Below are 7,320 nucleotides of genomic sequence, written 5' to 3'. Positions count from 1 at the left end.
CTGACCATTAGGTCCAGTCGGGACCAACTCTGGGGTTGCGGTGCTCATCTCGCTTTATTGGCCGAGGGAGCTGGCGTACAGCTTCTGGGTCATGTGGTCAGCATGACTAAGCTGCTTCTGGCGAACAAGAGCAGCGCACAGAAATGCCATTTACCTTCCCGCCGCAGTGATACCTATTTATCTACTTGAACTTTGGCGTGCTTTCAGACTGCTAGGTTGACAGGAACAGGGACCGAGCAACTGGAGCTCACCCCGTCGCGGGGATTCAAACCACCGACCTTCTGATCAGCAAGTCCTAGGCTCTGTGGTTTAACACAGAGTGGTTTTCTCTTTTTTAACTTCTGGAATTTTATGTTGGCTTAGAAAGTATTCTATTTCTTCCCCTACGTCTGTATTTTTTTTATAAAGCTCTTCATAAAATTGAACAAATTTTTGTGTTATTATTTTGGGATCATCTATGCTTCTTCCTTCTATTTTTAGTCTATTGATTTGTTTCTCATTTCTTCTTCTTTTGAATTGCCAGGCCAGGTATTTACCCGGTTTATTGGCAAACTCAAAGTTGTTTCATTTTAGAGTTTTCAAATTCCATTCGATTTCTTGCTCGATTTTGGACACATATTCTGATTGTAATAGTTTAATCTCTTTTTTATTTTTTTCATTATTTGGATATTTATTCAATTCAATTTTTTTCTCAGCCGCTCTGAGCCCGGCCTTGGCTGGGGAGGGCGGGGTATAAATAAATTATTATTATTATTATTATTATTATTATTATTATTATTATTATTATTATTTCTTTTCTTTTTATTTCTTCTAATAAATCATTTTTCCCTCTCTTTTCCTTTTCTTTGTAAGGCATTTTGCTTTATAAAATACTCTGATAACTGCCTTGCCAGCGTCCTATACTATTGTAGGTTCAGTGTCTTGTTTGTTAGTAAATTCAAATAATTCTTTCATAGTTCTTTTTGCACCCTCTAATACTCTTTCATCATTAAGTAAAGATTCATTCAACTTTCATCTTTTTATTCCTGTTCTCCAGTCTGATTTAAGTTTTAATAAAATCAGATTATGATCCGAGATGGTTTTTGGTAGAATTTGTGATTCCTCGATCCTCCTTAGCATATCTGTCGGGACCCATATGGCATCAATCCTGCTTACTGATTCATTTGGCTCTAATCTCTTTCATTTTTTTTTACCAATAAATTTTTATTGTTTTCATTAAACATACACTTATAATACAAATATGTCACATAATTGCCTTTAGCTCTGCCGAGCTTCTGACTTCTCTACACCCCTTCAGCAAATATCTTATATTTTCTTACATCGCTTATTCTATTTATTTAACTTTATATTTACCATACGTTGTAAGAGTTATCTCTTATATACACCATATATTTACTCCAGCTTTCTTGAAACTTCTGTTCATCCTGGTCTCGAATTCTTCCTGACAATCTGGCCAGTTCTGTGTAACTCCTCATCTTAACCTGCCATTTCGCAATGGTAATTGCTTCTGTTTTCCAGTTCTGGGCCAGCATAATCCTTTCTGCCGCTGTGGCATATAGAATTTTTTTTTATCTTAAAAAAAAAATCCTTCCCCATCAACCCCAGTAGAAAGGCTTCGGGCTTTTTTGGAAAAGTGTATTTAAAAGTTTTCTTGAGTTCATTGTAAATTAATTCCCAGAAATTTTGCCTCTTTCCCTGCCAGACAAATCTCGCCAGTATTTTCTGCCACTCTTTACATTGTTTTGACCCCTTAATCACTGGAATTGTTTGGAACAAAAATAACATTCTAGGTAAAATGTTCATTTTAATCACTGATACCCTCCCTAAAAAGGAGAGTCTCAGTCTGTCCGAAACTTCTAAATCTTTCTTAATCTCTTTCCATGTAACTTCATAATTATCTTTGTACAGATTTATATTTTTTGCTGTCAACTATATTCCCAGATATTTCACTTTCTTGGCCACCATAATTCCTGTCTCCTGTTACAGTTCTTCTGTCTCTTCTTTATTCATATTTAACATTTTGGTCTTACTCTTATTAAGTTTGAACCCCACCACTTTGCCCCACCACTTTATTCTTCTATTCTCTGTAAGGCTTCTTGTACACTTCTCTTTGGATCCTGTAATGTTAGAACTAAATCATCCGCAAATGCTTTTATTCTGAATTCTTTAGCTCCTACTTTGATCCCTCTAATTTCTGAAGTTTCTCTCAGAGTCTTATTTAGAACCTCTAAAACCGATAAATAACTGGTGACAGAGGACATCCCTGTCTGGTCCCCTTAGAAATATTGAAAGTTTCCGATACATTATTATTTATAATAAGTTTGGCTTTTTGTTTTTGTTTTTTATAAATATTTTTATTCAGTTTTCAAACATAAAATAGAAGATCATATAACAGTTACATAAAAACCCTTCACCAAAGAAGTAACAAACAAAAAAGACATACAATTACACCAACAAATAAAGCAAAGCAGAAAGAAAGAAAAAAGAAAAAACAACTGTTCATAACCCTTTTTTTGTATAACTAACTGGACTTCCTCACATCTCCCTACCGTGCGTTCTTTGTACTAAAAGTGCCAGCAAATTATTACCTTGTTTCATTTCTTAATTTATACCTCTCAAATGTTATATTTCTAGATAACACCGACTTGCTGGACTTAGAGGGTTTCAATACCAGGTTTGGGTGGCATGCTTACCTATGGCAAGACAAGGGAAGAGTACATAAAAGTTTTTCTAACCATATTATAAGAGGAGCACTGTTGGAAGTGTGGAACAGATGTAAGAACTTGGTAGAAAAAGATACTCCATTATGGCTGTCACCCATAGATATCCTGACAATTAAAAAGGTGAATATGGAAGGTAGAAGATGGACGTATGCTGAACTTCTGAAAAGATCTGAGAAAGGATGGGAAATTAGACCCTATGAAGAGCTAAAAGATAAATTAGCTGGGTGGATACAATTCCACCAAATTAATTCTTTATGGAATGAACATAAAAAAGCTGGAATAAGTAAAAACAAATCCAAATTCCATTTAGAAATAATAGAAGGGAAGTCCAAGCTTCTAACCAAAATGTATAACCAACTACTAGATTGGGATACTATGGATGAAGAAGTAAAAGAGGTTATGATCAAGTGGGCCATAGACGTAGGACACCCCTTAGAATACGAAAAATGGAAAAAACTATGGACCAAGGATATGAAATTCTCAGCATGTGTCGGCCTCCGAGAAAACATGGAAAAGATGATGTACCGCTGGTACATCACCCCAACAAAGTTAGCTAAAATGTACAAAACCGGAGATAAGACCTGTTGGAAATGTAAAAAGAAAGAGGGTGATTTCTTTCATATGTGGTGGTCCTGTGATCTAGTAAAGAAATTCTGGGGATCCGTTTATGACGAACTTAAAAAAATGCTAAAATATACTTTCCCAAAAAAACCCGAGGCATTCCTTTTGGGGATGGCGGGTAGTGAGATCAATAAAGATGACCAAACCCTATTCCAGTATGCAACAGTAGCCGCTAGGGTACTGCTGGCGCAGAATTGGAAAAAACCCAGCATCCCTTCAATTATGGATTGGCAAAACAAACTAATTGAATACATTGACTTAGCAATAATGACGCAGAAGATTAGGCAGCAGAAGAATACTAAATTTATTAATGATTGGAACAAATTTTTTTCATACATGGAGACGACATTGGGCAACACCAAAATCGCAGTAGGTGTAGTATAAAAACTACGAGGTAGAACATGACAACTAGCAAAAGACACTGCTGTACATATTGTTGAGATGGCGGTCACGTCGCGGTGGTGGGAAGTTAAAGAATGTAAAGATTGTATATTGATTTTTGAACTACTATATTGTTCCTGTTTTTTCTATGTTTCTTTTTATTGTTAATGCTTCTTTTTTAGATGATGGACTATAATAAAAATTTTTTAAACCAAAAAAAAAAAAAATGTTATATTTCTAGACTTAAAGTAGTTTTTATCAAATAATTGTAACTTAAATTAAACATACTATTACTTTGAGTTTCGATCTTTTCTTATATATCACTTAATTTTCTATATCTTTCAATCGAGTTACTGGAACCTTAGTTTTCTAAATCGTGCAATTTCTTAACATTCATACAATTTGTAGTGTTTTTGTAAATAGTCCTTAAACTTTTTCCAATCCTCTTCCATTGTTTCTTCTCCCAAATATTGGATTCTGCCAGTCATTTCGGCCAGTTCCATATAGTCCATCAGTTGCGTCTGCCATTCTCCCAGTGTGGGCAAATCTTGTGTTTTCCAATGTTTTGCAATAAGTATTCTTGCTGCTGTAGTTGCATACATAAAAAAAGTTCTGTCCTTCTTTAACACTTTCTGGCCAATAATGCCCAGGAGGAAGGCCTCTGGTTTCTTAGTAAAGGTATATTTAAATACCTTTTTTAACTCATTATAGATCATTTCCCAGGAGGCCTTCACTTTTGGACAAGTCCACCAGAGGTGAAAGAATGTCCCTTCAGCCTCCTTGCATTTCCAACATTTATTATCAGACAGGTGATATATTTTTGCAAGCTTGACTGGGTCATGTACCACCTATATATCATTTTCATAATATTTTCCTTCAGGCATTACATGCCGTGAATTTCATTCCGGTGGTCCATACCTTTCCCAGTCCTCAAAACATAATGTTATACCCAATATCCTGAGCCCATTTTATCATGGCTGATTTAACTGTCTCATCCTGAGTGTTCCATTTAAGCAGCGTTATACATTCTTGAAAGCACCTTAGTCTTTGGTTCTAACAATTCTGTCTCGATTTTTCCACCTGGAATCCTATCTTTTTGTCCAATTAAAAACCTCTTGGATTTGAGCGTAATGTAACCAATCTCGCACCTTATTCTTTAATTTCTCCAAGCTCTGCAACCTCCAATTGTCTCCAATTTTTTCTATTATTTCCCAATATTTCGGCCAACCGGCCTCCATATTGAGTCTTTTTCGGGCCTTAGCCTCCATTGGTGATGTGATGGGATGATGAGCTGCTTGTGCGTAAAATCCTAGTCCCTCAGAGTTTGGTTAAGTCCGCAAACCTCTGTCTGTAACGGAGCCCCTTAAGCATGGCTCCGTCAGTCGCTGGCAGATTCCGACAGTGGTTGCTTACGGAATCTCTTCCAACATAAAAGCTCCTTAACGGAAACGCGTCTTCTGGACTCTCGGCGTGACAGTTTCCGGCAAGGAGTGGGTGTCCCTATAGGAGGTCCTGAAACCTCCCCACTGTTTTCGCTGGAAGTGTCTCTGAGCCATCCCTCCTGCTCACTTTCCCTCGGAGCTCCTCCTCTCCCCCTGCTGGTTCCCTCTTCAGCTGCTGAGTCTCTCCCAACCTCTGTGAGCCCTTCCACCTCCTGTCCTTCCGATGGCAGTTCCCTGACAGGTGATAACCATCTCGGGGTCTTGTTTTCTAGTAAGTCTTTGTATTTTGTCCAGACAATAAATATTGCTTTTCTGACAATATGGTTTTTGAACCCTTTACCTTGTCGTACCACAAGTATGCATGCCATCCAAAAGCATTTATTAAACCCTTCCAGATCTAGGACATCAGTGTTCTCTAAAAGTAACCAATCCCTTCATCCAGCAGAAAGCTGCAGCTTCATAATATAACCTTAAGTCCGGCAGGGTAAATCCCCCTCTTTCCTTTGCATCAGTTAGAATTTTAAATTTTATTCTGGGCTTTTGCCCTGCCAGACAAAACTTAGAAATATCTTTCTGCACTTTCCAAAACATTCCACTCTGTCCACATCTGTAGGGTTTGAACAAAAACAACATCTTTGGCAATACGTTCATCTTTATAGCTGCAATTCGACCCCAACAAGGAAAGTTTCAATCTTGACCAAGTTTCTAGATCTTTTTAATTTCTGTCCAGCATTTTTCATAATTATCTTTAAATAAGTTTCCCTATTTTCATCCAAGAAATGTTGGAGGGTATTTGTCTCCTCCTGACTCTCCACGTCTCCTCCTGCAGTTACTCCTGTACCACACTCTCAGTTCAATAAGGAGTATGTATGATCTATTTGTTGCATCTTAATCCCATTGTTCTGCCAAGGAAGGAGTGGTGTACATGCTCCTTTCCTACCCCCATTTGATCTTCACAATAACACTGTGAGCTAGGTTAGGCTGAAATAATGGCCGCTGGCCCAAGATTAACAGTGGGTGAGGGGCACCCAAAGGGCAGGCTGCATGGGAAACACAGGTCTGTCCTCCAACAAGCTGCTGTTGTCTTCCAGTATCTGATGCCTGAGGCAGCCAGCTCACTCTACCTAATGGTAGGGCTGGGCCAGAAACATAGAGAGAAATCTAAGAGTTTCTATCTGGAGTTAGCTCAAAATGGGGTGCATCCTTAAGAGTGGCCAAGTTGCTCTCTGAGGATCTACTTTGCAGGAGTGTCTATTTTGGCTCTGCTTATCCTCTGCTTAAATACTTACACATAAAACAAACATTGCAAAGACCACATGAGTCTTTCTCTCTCTCCAGTACTCTTTCTTCCAAAGGAAACGAAATTCCGTCACACTGCCTGAGAACACCTCACCACGTGGGGAAGGACCGTGTAACAATACAGAGAAGCGTTGCCCCATATTGTATAACTCACAGAGTTGAGGGAAAGCAAGTCTGAAACCAGTGAAGAATCCCATATTATAAACCTTATGCCAACAGCCACCCTGCTGAGCTCAGGAAGCAGAAGGAAGCGGCTGTAATTTTCTGGAAATACCAAGGAAGAAAGGAGGCCAAAACCACAAATGTGAAAACAGCCAATGGCCCATACTTAAGATTTTATCAAGGCTGTTCACTGACTAAGTGTCCCCCAGAGGGATTTGCTCCTGCCTCATTAGATTTCATAGCTGCTCCGGGGAAGGCAGCATGGGAACCAGGCAGCATCTCCACCACTGAATTGCCATGCTGCTGATATCAGTTCCTTTATGCCCTACACTAGGTGTCATTTAATGAGGTGCCAAAGACCAGTATGGGCCAGGCTGATTCCATGTGCAGTTGCAAATCAATGAGCTTCTAGGGGGGCTCAATCATCCACTGGAAAAAGCAATGGAGAAGAGAAGATGGGAGGTGGTACAACAGCCATCTTCAAATGTCTGAAGGGTTGTTGCTGACCAAGGTTGTGGGTTTCCTTTGAATCTTATTGCTCACCCTGGTGATGTACTTTCTGAATGTCTTCGCTGTTTCACTTTTCTCCTTTAGAAAGTACACAACACAGTCCCTCGAGAAGTCACCCAGAAAAAATAGTATGTCCTTATTTTTTCCCTAGAGAGGGAACATAGAACACACACATCACTGCA

The sequence above is a fragment of the Podarcis bocagei genome (genome assembly GCF_964188305.1).
Source record: "Podarcis bocagei genome assembly, chromosome: 17".
Classification (NCBI taxonomy): domain Eukaryota; kingdom Metazoa; phylum Chordata; class Lepidosauria; order Squamata; family Lacertidae; genus Podarcis; species Podarcis bocagei.
This window is presented reverse-complemented; position numbering follows the sequence as displayed.